Source organism: Zea mays, chromosome 4 (assembly GCF_902167145.1).
Source record: "Zea mays cultivar B73 chromosome 4, Zm-B73-REFERENCE-NAM-5.0, whole genome shotgun sequence".
Taxonomy (NCBI): Eukaryota; Viridiplantae; Streptophyta; class Magnoliopsida; order Poales; family Poaceae; genus Zea; species Zea mays.
The window spans coordinates 78,162,198-78,184,663 of record NC_050099.1 but is presented as its reverse complement, the minus strand read 5'-3'; positions in this window follow the sequence as shown (position 1 = coordinate 78,184,663).

Genomic DNA, 22,466 nt, shown 5'->3' with positions numbered 1-22,466 from the left:
AAGGCTTCTCGACGACAAGAAGGGTAAATGGGCCGACCAACTATCTGAAGTAGTCTGGGCCCTCAACACGACCGAATGCCGGGCAACCGGATTCACACCTTTTCGTCTATTATACGGATCGGAGGCCATGACGCCGTAGGATATAAAGCATGGGTCGCCCTGAACAAGCACATCAGCAATCCCCGACGTCGACAAACCAACGTCTAAAGACCTCATCGATGGAGACCGCGTCTTCGCCCTGCAGGCCCTCAACAAATACCAAGCTCCAACCAAGGCCTGGCACGACAACGCGGTCGTCCCAAGAGAGTTCAACAAAGGAGACCTCATACTCGTCCGGACCACCCGGACAGTCACGGGGCAAGCTGGAGCCAAAATGGGAGGGTCCATTCATCGTCAAGTCGAAGGCATCCCCCAGCGCGTACAGGCTATCAATGCCATCCGGCGAAGACTTAGAGTACTCCTGGAACATTGACAATCTCCGCAAATTTTTTGTTTAACCCTCAGGGCCCATGCGCCCTTGTAATCCACTGAACAATACTATTCCGACCCACACTCTTTTCCTCTTGGGGGGTGAGGTTTTTAACGAGGCAAAGCCATGTAATATACCTGCAAAATCCCACGCAAAAACAAAAACTCAGACGCAACATGTCAAAAAAGACCGCATCGACAGTCTTCGGCATTCGACCACTCCGAAGTCACAGCTAGAGGCAGCGCAGACTACCCTCGCGTGCGACAATCCGCGCAAAAGTCGCCTAAGGGTGCAGCCGGAATAGCTCAACAAGTGCGTAAATCGAAGTCTTTTATTTAAAAGACGCTCCGCGCAAAAGTCGCCTAAGGGTGCAGCCGGAATAGCACAACAAGTGCGTTAATCGAAGTCTTTTATTTAAAAGACGCTCCACGCAAAAGTCGCCTAAGGGTCCAGCCGAAATAGCACAACAAGTGCGTTAATCGAAGTCTTTTATTTAAAAGACGCTCCACACAAAAGTCGCCTAAGGGTGCAGCCGGAATAGCACAACAAGTGCGTGAATCGAAGTCTTTTATTTAAAAGACGCTCCGCACAAAAGCCGCCTAAGGGTGCAGCCAGAATAACACAACAAGTGCGTTAATCGAAGTCTTTTATTTAAAAGACGCTCCGCGCAAAAGTCGCCTAAGGGTGCAGCCGGAATAGCACAACAAGTGCGTTAATCGAAGTCTTTTATTTAAAGACGCTCCACACAAAAGTCGCCTAAGGGTGCAGCCAGAATAACACAACAAGTGCGTGAATCAAAGTCTTTTATTTAAAAGACGCTCCGCGCAAAAGCCGCCTAAGGGTGCAGCCGGAATAGTACAACAAGTGCGTTAATAGAAGTCTCTCATTAAGAAGACACTCCACGCAAAAGTCGCACATGGGTGCAGCCGGATCAGCACATGCATACGAATACGACCAACAGGCCACATCATACAAATTACAGTTACATACACTCGGCGAGGGCATCATATATTACATCGGCTCAACCTTCGGGATGATACCCATCTCCCTGTAATTGAACAACATTATCCTCAATTCCTCACCCTCAAAAAGATTTCACAAATCCCCTTCACCTATGCTCGCCCCAATCAGCGAGGATAACAATTCTCGTTTACCAATCCGGTCTACTCGAAGACGGCCATGCTCCATCCCCATACGACGACGCCTACCACTTCGCGAAAATTCACCCACACTGTGTTTCGACACCACCCTTCGCTGCCTATACCCAGTACTCGCACTAGGGAAATCCCCGGCACCCTCCACACGCGGCGAAGACTCCGCTGCAGCCACATCTAACGCAGCAAAATAATCCAAGCCTTCATCCAAGGACTCCTCCGTCCAGGAAAACGAACTCTCAAATTCACCATCAGACTCAAAACACTCAGACACAGAGCCAAATAAATTATCATCGACAGGCACTACGGTTGAGGCCGCCACAAAATCAGTATTGCCAGCAGTGGTTGCTTGCGCAGGCCCAAACGTCGGAACCTCCGCAGCAACCGAGGTTCAGTATCACAAAAACAAAAGTTTACATTTAACTCCTTAGCCCCTATTCCGCCACCTGCGAAGGCCCGGCCGATGCCGCTGGGTCTTCGGCAGCTGGTTCGGCCACCACCTTCGAGGTGTCATTGCCCGTCAGCGCAGTGGCTGGCGCAGGGTCTTCGCCAGCTCCAGTCGGCGCGAGGGTCGTCGAGGGGCCCTCGCCCGCATCGGATGGCGGCACTAGCTCCACCGCCGACGCCTCAGGCAACGTGCTGTCCAGATCACCAAGGTCCTCAACCTCTTCGTCATGCGCCATCTACAACAATAGCACACCTATTCAGCAAACCACACATACCCACACACATAATCACACAAATGTACACTTACTTGATCCATCGCCCGGTCAGACCTCTCCCGGACAGTCTCTCGGCCCTGAGGGCCCCACATCCTATCAAAAAAGAGCCTCAACCGACCGCTTCATCACCGGGTCCTCGACCTAGAAGATTTCATGCTCGAAGCCTTCGTCAGACTGGTCGAAGGCCTCGAAGTGCTCACACCCCTCGCGGGACAAGGCATTCACGGCCCCCTCGCAGGTGACGAGGGAGGCGAAGGACATAAGGCCCGTCACAATGGTCGGGAGCACCTCCAGCTCCTCCTGTAGCCATCCAAGGAAGTGGAGGCCCACCTCCTGACCGGGCGCTTCGAAGGGCACGGTCCGAGCACCCAGCTCCCGGTACACGTCCACAAGCTGAGTATGCGTCCGCTCGACCTCCGCGCGCGTCGAGGCCTCCGTCTTGTCTAGGCGATCGCGCATGCTGCCGAGCCTTGTCTCCATCTCCTCGGCGCGTTGGCGGGTGAGACTGGCCTCCGCCCGCGCAAGCTTAACCTCGTCTTGCGTGGACTGTGCCTCAGCACAAGCTTTGTTTGCGTCCCTCCTCTCCTCCGCCAACCGACGCCTGAGGTCCTCCTTCTCGGCCTCTGAAGCCGCTAGCCTCTCTGCCAGCCTGCGGCTCTTGTTTTTCGCAGCCGACTTGTCCCGAACAACATCCACATGCTGCGCTCGGAGGCGCTCGATCCTGCCCTTGAGTCATTGCCTCTTGGCAGCGAACTCCGAAGACAAGGTGCCCGACGCAACATGGTCGGCGATGGCGGCCGCCTGCCATGGAAAAAACATCATATTCGCAACCACATCAAAACAACGAAGCAACAAAGTCTAAGATGACTTACATGTTTCAGCTGCTGGGACACAATGCCCGCCACGTCCCTAGCAGCGGCGGCCGACGAAATCTCGCCGCTGGCGCAGAATTTGGACCATGGGTCCTGCGAAGTGCCCTTTGCTCAAACCGTCGCCACAAGCGAAGTGGCCGCCACCGGAGACGGGACAATAGCCAGCTGCCCCGCATCCGACCCTGCACCATAATCTTGTTCAAGACCCAGTCTAAAAAAACTCTCACCAACGAGGTAATCATCCACGCAAATGTCCGTATCAAAATCGGCACCACCCGCCGCCGCTTTGTCGATGCGCACCGGCGACGGCGACCTTCGCTCCTTCGTGGGTTCAGTTGATGGCAGCTTGCCCACACTAGATGTGGCAGCCCTCGAACCCGCTGAAGACTTGCTGGGCCTAGGGATGGTAGGGTTCGCTGCCGACGGTGGTTTGCTGCCGCCAGGGGCGGTGGACTTTGCGCCTCCCCGCACCCGCTTCACCTCGCGCATAGGGTCTCCGACCCTAGTGATTGCCTGGCGCTTCCGCACCGCATCTTGACGATCCTTGTCCATCACTGCCGACACAACAGCAGCAATATTCCGTCCGTAAGGAAAAATCTTCAACTCACGGGCCATACGAGACGTAAATATGTCCTCGCCGGTCGCGCGGGGAATTGGAACGTTCCTTGGCCATCGACCCCCGGTAACCTTCAGCATTCACGCCGAAGACGCCCCGAGCTCGAGCGCAAACATCCTTCCCCCGAGGGCCGTGCAAGTCCCCATCAACTCCACAGCAAAACGTTCAGAGACCCCCAACCCCCCACTGTAGTACCTATTTTTCTCTTCTTAGTGGCTAGGGCAGCCTCCCGCGAAGGGCCTTCCTCAGCCACGGCTACTGGTTTTTTCTCGCAGCGCTCAGCAGCCGCAGCAGCGTCATCTCTAGGGTAGCCACAGTATGGCAAACATTTTAATTCGAAGACCCGATTCAAGCGAACATTGGACCCTCAGATATCCCAACTCCATAGACTCCCCGTCCTCGGTGCATACTGCCCCACAATCCTCACCGCCCCTTCCTCCACTTCATGAACGAACGCGGCCGGGTCTCGGCCACGCAGATCCAAAGAGAAGGCCGGACTTCGCACCAGCTGCTGGCCCAAAGTAGGCATCTGGAGAGGGCATACTTCGCCCAGCACCCAGCCATGCGCCAGGGGCCACACTCCATAACCAGTGAACTCCTCAACCAAATCACGCCCACTGCTCATGCGGGCAGCGCACCGGAGGGCCCCTTCGTCCTCATCATCCTCTGCCACCTCAAATTGTGGAAATGCCAAATAACAATGGGAGCACATCACGACCGCGGGGAGCCCTGCGAGGTCTTTGACTTCGCTTCCCAAAACATAAAACCAATAATCCCACCAATTGCCCCACTTATTGTGAGCACAGGGGACTAACTCCACGACTTCTGCCGAAGTCTTTCCGGTCCTCGGTGTGAAGGTGCATGATCCAAACTGTACAATCTTGTTTCCAATCTTTCTTTTTTGCCAATGCAGACAGTAATTCTTGGCGAAGACCTCTACGGAAGGTTGACCACCGTACGAAGTCGCCGCCCAGACATACTTCGCCAGGGCCACCACGGCGTTCGGAGTCAACTGGTGGACCTAGACCTCAAATCTCTGCAGGACCTCCACCACGAAACGATGTGCAGGTAGGCGAAGGCCGGCGGTGAAGAACGCCTCAAACATGACTAACTCGCCCTCGGGCTCGAGAACCTCTTCCGCCCCCGAGACACGCCCAACGTCGTTCCCAAAATACCCCAACTGCTGCATATCCTGCACGTGAACCGAAGAAATCCTCGAAACGCCGAACTCCACCATGTGGCCCGGCTGTAACTCCGCCGCCACCAAATCGCTCAAGGTATCTTCAGATGACGAATCGGCCGGCAGCGTGTTTGCAGCAGATGAGGAAGAAGACGACATCGCTACGTACCGTCGGCGGTGGCGTGCGGTTTGTTTGACGCGGGCCAGATCTCCGATGCAGAAGGAACCAGGACGGCAGACGAGCGGGCGAGCGGTTTCAAAAAAATTAGGGTTTTCCGGTGCAAGCAAGGGTGAGAGTCAGCCCGCGCCGCCCCGCCCCTTTTTATACACACGGCGCGACGCTTCGGGAAACCCGCAGTCCAACAGTGCCACGTCCCATCAACGGTCACCTCAAAAACCACCGTGGGACCACTTCGAGCGAGGGTAGCGTCTCCACCATCTAGCGACGTCTTCGGCACCAGATGACTCAGTCGAACTGGTCCCTCGGAGGGCAAATGTTGGGGCGAAGGCGAAAACGCTACCCTTCGCGCGAAGCCTTTGTCTGTTCGCTACATCAACGAACGCGTGACAACTGGCGCGGTTGCCCTTCGTCCTCTCCAGTGCAAGACGAAGGCCAGACCCCGACGAAGTCTGCTGGTCTCGCGTCCCTCATCTCGCCCGGAGGCCCACGTGGAATTCGGCCCACTGCAACGGGCCCCGCGTGGATAGGCAGGTTACGGGCCTCATCTGTAATAGCTTTTCTGTAATGACGGTCTATAACCCTTCTTTATGGGAATTTCTGGGGATAATTCGGGTACCCGAGGACATAACCGTCCTTGTCTTGGGACGTTCGACACTCGGGTACCTATAAATACCCCCGTACAGTGCCCTTGAGAGGCCAGATTAACAGAGCAATTGCCTTCCCACACTAAACCTTGCTTGCACTCTTTCCACTCCCTCGTTGGATCAACTTGCCCAAGTGAGCAAGTTCCAACAATAACTAACTCTGTTTAGGATGAATTTTAATGTTTATTTAGAAGTTATAATCAAAAGGTTCATTTAGGCTCACTAAATAAATAATGGAAATTCTTGAGCACGGAATTAGTAAGTGGTGTAGAATTTAACTTGGTGCCGGAATTATGAGTTAATCATCGGTCTAAGTTATTTATTAGATGTTTTGACTTCTGATTATTGTTGATACTTTCGTTTGGAAAGAAAATATAAAACTAAAAGAATATCAGCAGTCGTAATGAAAATAGGTTTTTACTAGTCATGATAAATGTATTCATAAGTATAGCACCCAATTACTTAGAATTAGTAAAATACTTATTTATGTCATAATAACCATGATTTATGTTACTGAAGTCCAACTATTAATTTACATTAATTCTTAGAATATAAATGTTAGGAGATTTATAAATATTTTAGCTATACGTTTAATTTCTATTTAGAAGAGAAAGGAGAAAACCGAAAGAATAGAATTTTATAATAATGTTAAAATGACTTAATTAGGCGCTCATACTTTCCTAATAAAGAAAATGATAGTTTATACATTTTCCTTTCAAATGATTTAGGTCATATGTTCCTAAATTGAAACTAAATATAATCAATAGATTATTTATATTTTCTCACAATTTATTAATTAGACTTACATTTCAATATGTCCATAACTAGTAAAATAAGCGTGATTAATCCATTCATCACATTGAATCCATATTATTTATATATATCATTTAGTTGTCCTAAAGGATAAAATAAAGAAATTAGTGTTCATGTTCTTTTTATAATTAAAATGATAGTTTACATATTGTTTTGTATATAGCTTTCTTAATAAAGTTTATAGACCATGTACCTTCTAATAAAAATAAAAGATAGTTATTTGTTCATTATCTTTTGCATGAAAATCCACTTAAGGGCCTATAACCTAGCTTTTCATAAAATAGGTATTTAATAATAATGATCTTTTCACATAAAACCTATTTAGGCTTACATCTTAGTTTATCATAAGCGATGTTTAACAATGATTTATAAGATGTTCTATATTGCTTCTAAAATTAATAACGTGTTTCGTAGCCCATTAACCTTAGACATATAACATATATTTTTTCTTAAAATTTAAAAAGGTTTAATATTGTTATAACGTGTTTTATCATCTTATAAACCCTTAATCTTAGACATATCACATATGACGTTTTATAAAAGATTAAATTGGTGAACCTAATATTTGTATATTTTAATTAAGATATTTTTAAGCTCATGTCTTGTTTTATAAAGTATAGATCACACATTTTTGAAAAGAATACTTTCTTATTATAACCATTACTTGCGATGTTTTTGAAAAACGAATGCTCTTTTCGTTAAGCTTTCTTTTAGCTTTGCGTATGGTGAATGTTGTATGTTATTGAGTGGTGTTTGTTTCTTCTTGTTTGTTTGTGTGATATTCAGTGGTTGATCTAGTAGTTAAGAATCAAGATCTATTCTGATCCGTGGAAGAAACTCAAGTTTTCTATAAGCAAGGCAAGTGGACTTCTCCCTTTGCATACTCTATTTAATCCCAAACAATACATTTAATAAAGTTTATTCTTGGATATATATGCATAATTTGATGGGTTACCTATTCTGATACACCTAACCTTTTCAACTGTATTCCTTGATCAAACTTGAGTATTATACTTTACCTTCGTAGCTATGCTATTGCTACAACTTAACTTTATGTAGTCACTCCTGTTTGTGATATTAATGTTTCAAATGATAAGTTTACATTATTGCTGCTAATCCGATGATTAAGCAAGATCATATGATTTAATTGGAACATGGAGTGACCACCCAGGAAATAGTGCTACCATGAGGGTGGAATGGGACACCCTTAGCTAAATAACTAGGGAAGTCTTATGTTGGGTGCTGGTCGTGGTCGACCGGAACGGGGGCATCTGCGAAGCGCTTATATTTCCGGCTCAGGCAGATTGGACATGGGAATAGTTCCCAAGCTTTACCCTGCAGACTGGTCTATAATTTGGTTACGTCAGGTGTGCTTTATGCAGTTTGACCATTTCCAGCATTTGCATAATGAGGACTCTAGGGAAAAGCCTCGTAGTGAGACCCTAGCCATTCTCCTCTGAAGTGAATACGGGTCTAGCTAACCCGGGCTAGAAGGGAATCGTGACTCATGGGTAAAGATGTGCCACCTCTGCAGAGTGTAAAACTGATATATCAGCCATGCTCACGGTTAAGAGCAGCCTGGACCCTCACGTGATAATTGAACTTGAAGATGGAAATAAATCATGGTCCTTTTTGGTTCAAGTGGTTCTGAGCTTATGTTGGTGATTATTTATGTTGATGACATATATGCTGATGAATATTTCATATGCTTAATATGGGTTTGGTATATACTTATACCTAGTAATTAGGTGTTGATAATAAAATGTTGACAAACTAAAATGCTAACCGCATTTAACTTTAGCCTTACCTTGTTACCTTGCATTTTCAGCCCACTTGTTGAGCCCCGACCATAAGTGAGCTCACCCTTGCTTAAATTTTGATCAGAAGTTTGCAGATGAAGATATGATGCTGAACTCCATGGATGCTAGTCTAGTGATACCCCCAGTCATCTTCCTGTAGATGGATGTCCATGTTTCGCTGTACTTTGATGTATAAAGGTTAAGACATTATGTCTATTCGAAGTGTAATATGTTAATATAATCTTTAGTTACACTTTTATGCATTTTTATTTTGATATATTACACTTGTGACGTCAACATATGTGTGGAAATAGATCCTAGCACACATATGCTATGCATTCGGTTTTGCCCCCTAAAACCGGGTGTGACAGAAGTGGTATCAAACCAATGTGACCGTAGGTCGCTAGATTAGTTAGAAATGGAAAGCCCAGTCAGTCGTTCAAAACTTGACTTAATTGTCTCCATAAAAACTTACTTTATATCAAAACTCATCTCTTTTATCTTCAACCCTTCTTGTCCGATTCTTCGTCTATCAGAAGGTTCTAATGAGAAGCATTGCAAGATGATCAAGCTAATATTGCAGAACTTGAAGCAAAGTTTGCCAGAAGAAACCCTTTCGAAGCTATCGACGATGCCCTATTCTCTGTCTTATCCCCACTCCGCAAGAAGTTTTGTGATGGATCCCCTAGATCTATTATTTGACTTCTTGGCTAGGTTGATAGGATTGTTCTTTAGTATTAAGATTTTCGACTAGATCGGTAAGGGCAATATTATATTATATTATATTATATTATAGTGGTTTTCTAATCCCTAATATTTCTATATAACCCTTGACTTCTTATACTTTTGTTTTCTTGCCATTGTATTGCCACCCTTGCGCAATATCTACCTTGATATATTAAACCTTTTCCTCTCTATTTTTTCCTTCTAATGCTTTCTCCCTAACTCACTTCATATCCTTGGTTGTATCATTTATCCTCACATTAATAGTTTATGGTTATCTTATTTCACCCTTGGCCACCAACAAACATGTCTTGTCTAACTACTTGCTATTTCTTACCTGACTCCTTGACTATATAATATCTTTCTTATTCCAAACCTTGTCTCACCTTTTGTTTTGGTTGAATGAGTAGAATTGGATTGTGTTGTGCTGGTATGCTTGAGTTCATTGTCCTTTGTGTTCATGTTTGATTTGCTTCTTTGAAATGATTGTTGGTGTATTGTGTGACTTTTGTCCACAATGGCATCAGTTAGCTAGGTAAAACCTTAGATAGATGGGTTTTCTCTGCTCTCTATAATTTGTCTTTGATCAACCCTTTCGTTCCTTCCATTCTTCCATACCCATACAGATGTTAGACCTTGGAATGTCAACTACAAGTGCAAAGAATGTGGTGTGTTGGCAAGTCAAAACAACACTATAAATAAAACAGCTGATGAACAGACATTCAAGACACAAAAGGATGCACAACCAAACCAACAGACAAGTGACCTTGGAACATGTTGTTGTTGTGAGTACTATGGAATTCCTTGTCACCAAATCAATGCAAATGAAAGTGAAACTGCAAAACAGAAGAACCATATTTTATTTTCTGGCATAAAAAGACAGATGTCTCCTCAAGAACAACTAATAGCAGATTCTCCCATACCTAATGCACTGTCAGTTGATGAATTGCAAAGTATTCCAAAAAGGAAACATCACAAGGATGCCCAGCCCCAAGAAGAAAAACAGGAGTGTTACGTTGATGGATGGACTATTACTTGCACACAGTTTAAGCCTTATGGTCACATCAACTCCAAGAAATAAAAAGGAAAACATGGAAAAAAGTCAAGAAATAACTTCAAGAAAAGCTTGCTATCAATGTGGATGTGAAGGTTATTTCTTCCGTAACTGTCCTGAGAAGAGTTCACTACAGATCACCTCCGAGATGAAGCTATCTCAGTCTTCAGACATGGAATATGAACAAAAATGCATAGAAACTTCTACCAACAACATAAAGACAACTCCACCATGTAACTCATCAAGTCGTGCTTTCTTTGGTTGTGGTGATACCGTCCATCTTTCTAATAGTTATCCTAAGAAAGATGTGGAGATCAATAAGATCCAAAAGAAAAGACAACACCCTCAAACTCATGCATCAACAAAGAATAAACAACAGAAAAAGTCCATGGGAAGGTTAAGTTACGCAGTGACAGGAACCATTCCATATGATAATGAGTAATTTTTGGAACACTAGTCAATCACACAACTACCGCCACCGTGTTGTATGATCCTCGTACAACACATTCTTTTATCAGTGCCCAGTTTGCAACAAAGTATGGTATCTTTAAGTGTCCCTTGAGATCAAGGAAGACCATCAGTGCACCCGAAAGAAAAATGTTATTGAAGTACATATGTCCAAAAGTAAGTGTTAAAATCAATGGGATAGATTTTCTAGCTGATCTTATAGTGATAGAATCAATAGGAAAGAATGTGATTCTTGGAAATAATTGGTTACAAAAAACTAAGCCAGTAATCCAACATACTGAGAGAACCATTTGTTTGGAAACTCCATCTAGAGAAAGAATAGTAGTTGAAGACAATCGACCTCCAATTGGTACATCTGAAGAGGAAAAATAAATATCATTTAGCTAGAAGAATCAGTATGTCTCACAAAAAAAGTGTCAAAGTGTTGCCCCTTTCAGGAATTGTAAGTGTGCTAAATGATATATAAATAAATTTGGAGAATCTCTCGCACCTATTGTGTTTTGCCTCTTTATAAAGAGAATAAAGTGTGGTGTCATCTGCTATATGCAAACATGTGATGCTCTATTCTAGTTGCCCTAATGTCCCACTCAAGTTTTCTCTCAATTTGTGCTCAAAGAAATACTGTTGGATCAGAAAGATGATTTGGATATCAGGCTCTGAAATCTATAAAGTTCACAAGATCTTTGTTAAGGATTATAACACTTGTACACTCTTGTAGTATGATGAAGCTAGGCGGAATCGGAAATCATCCTTAACTAATCTTATTTTGGAAAATCAAAAATGTTGTGTTCGCTCTTTACCTTAATGTCATGCAACCCTCTTATGCAGTCTGTCTCACTAACTCTTTTACCCGCTGACTAGATGATGAACCCCAATGGAAATGAAGTAAATGATGCCAACGACAATATTCCTACCTTAACAACTACAAACGAGAAAAATGAGTCACAGAGATATTTGATGAATGGAATGAATAACAACAAAAGGAATAGAAAAATGTTTGGATACATGATTAGTCCACCTCAATCACAAGCAAAAGCCACGAAACACATGGATACCCAAACAGAAGAATCAAGTCAGGCTTAGCTATATGACATACAGACACCCAGCCAACCCTCACCCCCTGTTGGTCAAGCAAAGTTGACTCGCAAAGAACTCAAAGCAAGAGGTGCTTGCTACTACTGCAAAAATGAAGGACATATTATTCACAAATGCCCCAAGAAGCGTCTAGACCGACAAAAGAAGAAAGCTATCAAGCATGACCTAAGCAATAATTCAGAAGACCAACCATTCTATAAGTACGATGATGAAGGTCGCTTGATTAGTATACATTGCGGAGCAAACAAGAAAGGAAGTTCCTTAATACTAGAAGAGTTCAATGTGAACTAAGAACCTACAAATAACCATGTATCTCCTTTACTTTCGTGCTAGCCTTCCTTGATCTCGAGGACGAGATTCTTTTAAGAGGGGTAGGTTTGTAACACTATAAAACCATTAAATAAAAATAATGCAGTTAGTTTATTAATGGTAATTATGATAATGAATTTTCTTTTAAGGGTTTGATTTTTATTTGCATTTAGAATAATTTTTGATTGCTCATGATTGATTTTGGATATTAAATAGCATTTCTTCTTAAATAAAAATTCAAATAAATTATATAATAATTATTAGTCAAAAAATAAATATTTTATTTATAAATAATTTTGGTATAATTATTATGAATTTTAGGGTTATTTAAAAATATATCTTGAATTTAAAAAAGAAATAGAAAAAAAAGAAAAAGAAAAAAAACTAACCTAACCCTAACCCTAAGGCCCACTAGGGCCCATTAGCGCGCGCCCCGTGCCTCCCAGCCGACCGCGCCCCTCCCTGCTGGCCGCCGCCGCCACCTCTCTCTCCTCCCTTCCCCCTTTCTCTCCCACGCGCGCCGACAGGAACCCGCGGCCGAGCCCCGCACCCCGCGCTCAAGCCCCGACGCCAGCCAACCGCGCCGAGCCGCACAACCCCGAGCCACCCGCGCTAGGACGCCCGGCCGCCCCGCGTGCCCGTCTGCCTCGCCTCCCCGCGCCGCGACCCACACACTGAGCGCCGTGCCGACCCCGTCCGCGCCCTGCGTGCAGCCACCCATGCCCATCCGCCTCACGAAACCGTCGGTTTCCTCCATCTCTCTCTCCCCCATTTCGTCTCCCTCATTGAACCTCCATGAATGCCATCAATAGAGTTGATGCCAGCCGTTACTCTCTCTCCCCGGCGCCCCTCTCTCTTCCTCTCCTCTCCCTCTAGAAATTGGAGACGGATCTCACTCTCTTTCTTCCCTACCTGATGACAAACTCCCTCTTTCTCTCTCATGCACTCCTCAAGCCCTTGCTCGCCTCCATCCGTGGATCCATGCCGGAGCTCATCCTCGTCATCCGTGTCCCCCAGCTAAGCCCCTGTACCGTTCCCTGCTCGACCGACCATTCTCCCTTGTCGAGTTCATCCCTGTGCATGAGCGAGAACCCAAGGTTGAAGACAACCCAAAAATGTTAATTTATTTTCTAAAGCATGTTTTGAATTAATTTATGAATTTTGTGAATTATCGTTGTAATATTGAGATGATGTGATTTGGCGATTCATGTGTGTCGGGGACCATAATTAGGGGTACCCCCAAGACTCCTAATCTCAGCTGGTAACCCCCATCAGCACAAAGCTGCAAAGGCCTGATGGGTGCGATTAAGTCAAGGCTCGGTCCACTCAAGGACACGATCTCGCCTCGCCCGAACCCAGCCTCGGGCAAGGGCAGCCGACCCCGGAGGATTCACGTCTCGCCCGAGGACCCCCTCAAGCAACGGACACACCTTCGGCTCGCCCGAGGCCTAGTCTTCGCCAAGAAGCAAGCTTGGCCAGATCGCCACACTAACCGACCGCACCACAGAAGCATTTAATGCAAGGATGGCCTGACACCTTATCCTGACGCGCGCCCTCCAGTCGACAGAGCCGAAGTGACCGCAGTCACTTCACCGCTCCACTGACCGGCCTGACAAGGGGACAGCGCCGCCTGCGCCGCTCCGACTGCTGTGCCACTCGATAGAGTGAGGCTGACAGCAGCCAAGTCCGGCCTCGGGCGCCATAGGAAACTCCGCCTCGCCCGACCCCAGGGCTCGGACTCGGCCTCGGCCCCGGAAGACGACGAACTCCGCCTCGCCCGACCCCAGGGCTCGGACTCGGCCTCTGCCCCGGAAGACGACGAACTGTCACACCCGGGTTTTCGGGGCACCAAGACCCGGGCGCGAACATAATCACCAGGTGTGCTGGGACCAAGTCTCACACATATGATGATTCATGGTACAGGATCGAATGTCACATCTTTACTAAATAACATGAGTTCTATACAAAATAAATGAATAATTACATTATAAGAAGACAACGGTCCAGCAACCCAAAGTTGACTGGGAGACGACGGCCTAGACCTCTCACGAAATCGCCACAGCATCCTCCTTGCGCCTCATCCTGCGGTACCTGTTCTTGACCTGTGGGGGGGGGTGTGAGACAGCAAGAGTGAGATCACATACGTTCATCGCTCAACAAGTTGTGGGGAATAATGTGTATGAACTCGCCAAAGGTGGGAGCTCATGTGAAGTGTAAGGCTTACCAAAGAGGATGGTTGAAGCTGAGCATTGCTTTTAAAGTTGGTCAAAATTTTATTAGCAATTACTAAGTATAAGTAAATACCAAACCCAATTAAATAGTAGAACAAAAGTAACAACATCACCTGCGATGCAATGCATATGACAAATTGAGTTTAAGTTCCATAAATTAATCATGTGAGGGTCCGAGCTGCTCATGACCGTGAGCACGGCTAGTATACCAGTTTTACACTCTGCAGAGGTGGCGCATCTTTACCCACAAGTCATGTTACCCATCTGCCAAGGGATCGTGACTTCCCATACACCTCTACCGAGGAGGCGAGGCAGGGTAACACTACGAGGCCTTTACAAAGTTCCACTAGCTTCAGAAAACCCGCTACAGTTTATAGGAAGCTCCAATGTAGGGTTCTTGCCTGACCGCCATCGCTGCAAAATCAACCAAGGACCTCCCTACACTGACCACTCCCCTACTGCCCTTGCCCCTTTCGGGTAAGGTAGTCCTCCACTAGCTTTCCTAATTAATCAGCCAAGGGCGTCCATAAACCCTTGTGGTAGCACTGTTTCCCCGGGTGGTCGCTCCATGTTCCAATTAACATAATGATCTTATCATGAACAGTAAATAACAATGGATAACAAAAGTATAATCATGAATAATGTATCTTCATACCCAAAACCACATAAAGCACTAGCAAGTACTACCCAAAAAGTTCAGTGGTAAACAAGGTATAAAGATAGACAAACTAGGGTAACATATTGGGTCCCATCAAAATTAACCTATGTAGATCATTATGATTAATCAGAACATGGCTGGGTAAAAAGAAGTGATCAAGGGCACAACTTGCCTGGGACTTGAGATTCCAGGTACCAGGATGATCTTCAGATGACTCGTGACCTCACTGCTAAACGTAGCAATACAGACAAACATGGTATAGGAAAAAATTAACATTACGCCAAACATAAGAATAAACCACGTAATAATAATCTACGCTTTGCTACGAGATCGTAGGAACGAGAACTACTAAAATCGAAGCTACGGTTATTAAGTTATGAATTTTCGAAATTATTTAGTGCTTAGAATAGATTAATCCTAATGAACAATTTTAACCCAAATTTCATGGCTAAACAGTGTTACTGTTTTGTAGACAAAATTAATACAAAATTAATGAAACTGGAATGGATCAATTTGGAGTTACACTCATAAAGTTATGAATTTTCTAAGTTTATCATATTTATTTTTGTCATAAAAATCCTTTTAGATTTTATTTTTCTGAAATTCTCAGACCCGAGGACGGCGGCGACAATTCCAGAGAAGTCCGAGGGGTCACACGCAAACTTCCGGGCCCAGCTGCGATAGTTCTAAGACTTGGTGCTGTAACACCCCAGGTGTTACTCAGGGAGTCAACCCAGGGCTACCCCTTTTAACCTATTATCACATGAGGATTGAATTGGGCAAAGTACATCAAACTTGGAGTTCAAGGTCCTAATCAAGTGCAAACCATCTTGGATGTCATGCCCTAGCTTGTCATGCACATCTAAGTGGGGAATTTCCCAAAACCCTAAAGCAAACCCCTCTTGGGCAATAGGAACCCTAATTGAAGCTAGGAGCTAAAGATCATGTAAACCTTATGATCATGGTTGGGCCAAATATAAAAGTTGTAGTATGCTTTATAACCTACAAATAATAATAAGGAAGTACCCCCAAAAAGATTTCAGAAAAGCCCCAAAAGTTCACCAAAGGTTGAGCACAAGGGAAAAATGCAGAAATTGCCTAAGTATAAAAACTAACCCTTGAACAAAGATCCCACATGTTCACCTTAATCCAAAATTCAAAACACTTCGACCCAATTGACAAAGTGGCGCCAAATTAACCCTAGAATGCCCTGGAAAGAGGTGACACCTACCCTAGGGCGTTTGACACGACTTGGCACCATTTTTGTCTCGGTTTGGACATGTCTGACACAGCCAACTTCTCACCCTCATATCTCTCTAACCCGACCACATCTATTCTTGGAACTTACATGAACTAGGTAGCTCTAGGTGCAGGGAAGAGATCTCCCACAGGCGATAGGGTAAGATTCGTACGTTTTGGCCGCTCAGCAGAGGGAAGAACACGGGCAGAAGCAACGAGCCACGTGTTCGACGCGCCCTGAGCTTGCCAGAGCACGCCCGCGCGCGCCCCCGCGTGCCCCGCGTCGCGCCAACGGCCAGCCGGCGCCCTGTCCCGCGCCCGCGCCTATAAAGCCCTTCCAGGCGTCGGTTACACTCTTCCGCGCACGCTCAAGCCTCACCGGAGCTCAGTTCACCGCCGTTTGCCCGTGCGCGGCGTGTCCGCGGCCACCCGAGCCACTGCCGCCGTAGACCGGCCAGTCCAGCTTTCCCCAGCCCCATCCAAACCTCTGAGACATGTAAGCACCCCTCGGTGAAGCTCCCCGAGCGAGGAATCGAGGCCTGCTTCGCTGGAGAGGCCAGTCCACGGTCGCCGGAGTTCTAAACCCCGCCGGAGTACGTGGACCGGGTAATCCACTCAACCTTTCTTCGATTCCTTGTGCACACGGTCTCTACGTTACCCCAGGAAGCTCACCGTGCCCTTGGATTGAACCAGATCGCCGTGGTTTGGCCGGTACACTCGCCGCCGACGAGAACACCCGCCTGCGCTCGTAGACCGAGCGATTCCGGCCATCCCCGCCGTCGAGCCGCACCTCGCTGTGACCGCCAGAGCCTCCCCGAGCCAACCCTGCCCTTCGCCGGACCTATCTCGCCGCCGGTAAGCCGCGCCACCCTTTTCTTTCCCGCGGGTACTGTTTACATTGGGGGAAGGACTGCGGGTGAGAGGAAGAGAAGGTCAGGGGGCTTTTTGAACTGTCAGCGACCCAGGGGAATAGTGGCGCAAGGGTAGAACTGCGAAGATTGATTTAGCTTTAACCCAGGGACCTCGGTGCAAACTGTTTTTCCAGGAAACTCTTATTAAATCTGTTTTTAATTTCAACAGAGACATCAAAAATTCATAACTTCTGTTTAGTTCATCCAAATTTGGTCAAACCAATTTTATCAGACTCTAAATAATGTAACCCACTTAAGAAAAATATAAAACCCCCTATGTACTATAGAAAACTTTAAAGCTCTGATTTATTTATAGTTTGCCAAAAGCTCAATAATAGGGCTAAAATTAGTTGCACTATTTGACTAGGGCTATCAAAATTTGGAGAAGTTTATATCTACCTACTAACCCAAATAAAAATGCTAAACCTTTCTGTCCACCCCATTAAGTTAGCTTTTGCCCCTTAATTTGCAATATGCTTAAGGTTAAAGAAAATAGAAAATGTGAGTTAAATAGTGAACCAGAGGACACCCCTATTTTTGATAGGATACTTATTCAATGTAGTTCACTGGAAAAATCTATCATACCCTGTTTTAGTATAAAATAAGTAGGATACCTTTTATTTTAATAAAACAAGGGAAACTTAGAAAAACCCTACAAAAATAACCCCAAGGTGAAAACACCCCCACCCTTGGGATAGCTAATGTTTTGTTATTAAGAACTTAGGAAAAATATGAAATCTGCTGTTTGACATTTTTCAAATAATAATGTAGTAGAAAGTGCCTTTTTGACTTTAAACTTTAGGAAATCATAACTAAATAACCACCCCTTAGCTTTCTGTGGTTTTTAGCACAGAAGCCTATTATTACTAGTAGATGCCAATAAAAATAACCCTTAGGACAGACCCCACCTCTAATTAAGAGTTGTAGTACAAAGTGGCACATTTACCCAACTTTTATTCTTTTTGTCTTAAGCATAGCCTTTATATGTTGAGCCTCAAATTCTTAAAACAGGCTAGAATAGCAAATGGCAACCCACTGTAATTTTTACAGAATTTTTGGAAAATATTAAACCACTGTCATAGTTCAAACCTACACTAGAAACCATAAGTAGAAATTAAAGAAACGAAAATGAATAATGGTAATTAGTGTCATCCTAAAACCCTTATAATTTATTCACTGAAATGTATAAAGACAATACAAGTCCACTATGTTATCCTCAACAATAAAAACCTAAGCCTAAAAAGTAATAAGCATAACCCACTGGAAGCCCCGCATGACCAAGAAACTCTAAGTTACTTCTTGACTTAGTTTCCTTTTAGCATAATGTTATTAAATCCTGCATAATCATGACATACATGTTCATTGCATTCGATAGATTGTAACCTTGCTGACGGAGAGTACGTCCTCGTGCCGGAGCAAGGAGCTGCTCAGGAGGTAGCCCCGGACCCAACACCAGAGCCTGCACTAGAGGACCTGCCTGCCACTGCTTTGGAAGGCAAGCCCCGGTTTATGCATAACCTGTTAATTATGCTATTTTAATATAATTAATGATTGTAGGATTGATTGTGCACTTAAGTGTAGGAGTTGTTTGAAACCCTAGTTGCATGATCTTAGGAACCCCATTGAGATGAATACTAGTATGCTAAGTCGAGTAGCTGCTTTATTAATTAGGATCTCGGTAGAAGTCGAGTGATTTTTCTAGCACTCGCGCGAGGTCAGGAAATTGGTTGTATCCACTTTCTTATCATAATGATGCTGGTTTGTGGACAACAATCCATGGGGATTGGTTGTCCACGGGATAAAAATTGGAATAAGGATTAAGGTGTGGTACCGTGAGTCAAGCGTTTGAACGTACTAAGCACATGCCGAGAAATATGGTAAATCGTTAAGCCTAGTACCTGATTGAACCTGGTAGTAGACTTAACCCCTCACGCGACCTGAGACGTGGTCTCCCATTCTGGTTATGGTGGGTACAAGTGCGGTCACTGCACGACGGCAGTCGGGGTCAGTGAGGCATTGTACGCCAAGGCGGTGAGCCCTGATCTGCTGACGGGGAATCGATGGGGACGGTTGATGTGTGTGGGGACGGAGTGCCCCTGCATGTCGTGTGTTTAGGTTTACCTTGCAAGGATAAAAACTCGATTCGAATCATCTGCTTCTCGCAGCTAATGAGACTGCTTGATCCATGCTGCTACATTGAGTAACAAGTGGAAACGTGATGAGTTGATATAAGCTGTTGATTGCTAATAATGCTTGCTACTATGTATGAGTAGATAGTACACTTTTAGCCTTAAGAGAGTCACACTTAAATTGACAAAGTTAAAACTTGACTTAGAAACTCAGCTAGTACTTTTGGCAACCAAACCCCACAGCCAAACAGCTGCATGTCTAGAGGTAGAGGAGTAGACTCCTCACACCGGGTAAGTCTAGCTGAGTATTAGTATACTCAGCCTTGCTTGTGGCATAATTTTACAGGTTCCTTGGAGGACATGGTTGCTGGATTGACTTGGCCGTCCATCTTGCCACCGGACTGGACTGTCGAGTGGGACCCTGCCTCGGCTGAGGAGGAGCATGAGGAGTGATGGGACAGGCTTCCCCATCTCTCTGTTTATTTACCGTTAGTTTTATTCCGCTGCACTTCGAACAATGATGACGACTTTTGCAAAACTCCGATGGTGATGTAATAACTTAATACTCCTTCATGTATGGTTTTATGCTTTATTGTATTTACTCTGTGACTCACCATCGAGTGAGATTGTGGTACTTGATCCTGTCAGTGGCCATGTCGGACTAGATCCGAGGGATTGACGGGTTATTCCCATTTAAGTGTGGTCTAGCCTCTAAGGCGGGACTTAGGCACTTAAGTTGGAATAATTCGGGCAGTTCCGCCACAGGTGGGACCGTGGGTTGATTACTATATTATGGGGTCTCTTTTATAAAGCCACCAGCTGAAGGGGTATCCATAAACCCTGACCGTTAGATCAACGATGTGCGTCTCAGATTAGAACCTAGCCTGCCCGATTTCCAATCGCACGATCCGGAACAAGCGGCCCAAATTTAAAATCGTGGAGATTCGTCTGATCCGACCGATTAAGATCCGAGGGTTGGGATCTAAATGGGTCAACTCATCCTAATCTCACCCGTCCCGTGGCCATCCAATGGCCGAGCAACTTCTTCCCAAACCTTACTGGACACGGCGGCGCCGCCTCACAACGCGACGGACTCCGCCGGTGGCATCCGATTCCCGGCCCCCTGACGCCCAAAACCAAAATTGAACCACCCAACGTGCCTACCAGTGAAGCGCGAAGGGAATGTTACACCAATTACCTCTAATCGCGGCGAAGAACCCTCCTGTCGACGGCGCAGAGCGGATTCAGGCGAAGCGCGTAGCGACGGCGAGGAATTACGGCGAGGTAGCCTAAGTTTTGGGGCAGGGGAGTCCGCGAACGCCACCGAGACCACGTCACAAGCACGCCGACCCTGACTCCGAGGCGCGTGCACCCGCACACGAGCTGGATGACGATGGCGGCCAACCCGGGCCTGTGGCGGCGGAGGAAGCGGTGGTTTTTCTCAACGGACTGCGAGCGCGAGGGAGGGCGAGTGGTTAGCAGCGGAAAGACGGTTCTCGGGAGCTACTATTTATCCCCCCGGCGCGGTTGAACAGGTCGTGCTTGAGGATTCCGCGGTGGCGGCGAGCTCGGCGCCATTTTCGCGGAGCCGGTGAGCACGGTCTGTCGCTCCGGGCCCACCTTCAGTGAAACGCACGCGAGGAAAACGTGAGACACCGCGACTGTCAAGGCAGGCACTCATGTCAGTGGCGCGAGCGAGGGGAAGCGGCTGACCGCGGGTCCAACCTGTCAGGGTGGCGCGCGCGGTAGAGCTATTCTGGGCCGCGCGGGGTATCTCCTTTGGTGGGCCGAATTCGTAGCCGAAGCCTAGGTATGTGATCTTTCCCTTTTTCTTTTGTTTTTATTTTCTGTTTTTCTTATTCATAATTATTTTGAATAAATTTTGAATTTGAATATGAGTTTCACCTTTGAGTCAACTATATAAATTCAAACTCTAATATGTATAAGAATAATACATATATATATACTTATTTTTATTCACCTAGTAATTTCTCTTCTTCTCTCTTTTTCCCAATTCTTGAATTTTCCTTTGGAATATAAATTCCACTTTGGATTTTTTTAACATATTTATTTTCTTTTATATTATTTTATGTTGTCACAGAATGCACACAAAATAAAAATCCCAACATGATGCATGTATTCTTTTTAGGTGCCTTTTGTCATTTAGTTGTTTGTTATATGTGATGTGCTCATGAAATGATAAACTTGGATGACACACATATGTATACAGGAATATAATTTTCTTTATACTCTTATTACAAAAGTGGATATTACAAATCCTACCTCCCTTAAAAATAATCTCGTCCTCGAGATTTGCAAGAAAGGGATATAGAAAGTTTTTTTTTACTTTTTGTTTTCAATTAGTTTTAATGCTCCCAAAAGTTTCTCTTCATTAGCAAGTGTGGCTAGAAAACATGCACATATTATGTTTTAGCTAATAAGTAAGATTTAGAAAAGGTTAGGATAAGAGAAGGTTAGGCAAGAAAAACTTCTATCCCGGATGGTGGATCTTGATGCATCTAGAGATCTCGTTTGACTTTTATCCTTGACGATTACCTTCCTTGACGGTGACTGTTATCCTTTCCTTGATGAGGTTGATCTTTTCTTCTCCAGTCTTGGTCTTATTGAGTCGGGGTCAGTGTATATCATCGAAGTTGGGGAAATATGGTTAAGATAGTTATGGGTGAGATGGACTACATGGTGTAGATCAAACCTTGTTTGATGTTAGGTGGGAGTAGATAGGTTATACAATTCATCATGACTCTATTGGTTGAGTTATATATTCTGCTCGTGGTTGTTATTCTAGAGTGGGATAAATATGCTAATTAGGGTAAGGTGAATCCATAAGGATAAGGTAGAATCTTTTGAGGTCAGTTAGATCTATTAGGGTGACATAAGATCTTTTCAAGATAAGATGAGTATCTTTTAAGATAAGATTGATCTATGAATGTATGATAGAATCTTTCAAGATTAGATGGATATTGTTAGGCTAGATACTTTATTGAGGGATAATTTAGTTTATCTGGTTATTTTTATAAGCATTTTTTCCTATATGTATATGCAGATGTAATTGTGGACATTACTCCACAACTCATCACAATCAATCAAAGATCCAAATCAGACAAATATCATAAGAACAAACATTCAAGTGTATAGATACCTACAAAAATAATTTTGTTTTTGTTCCTAAGAGTAGGTC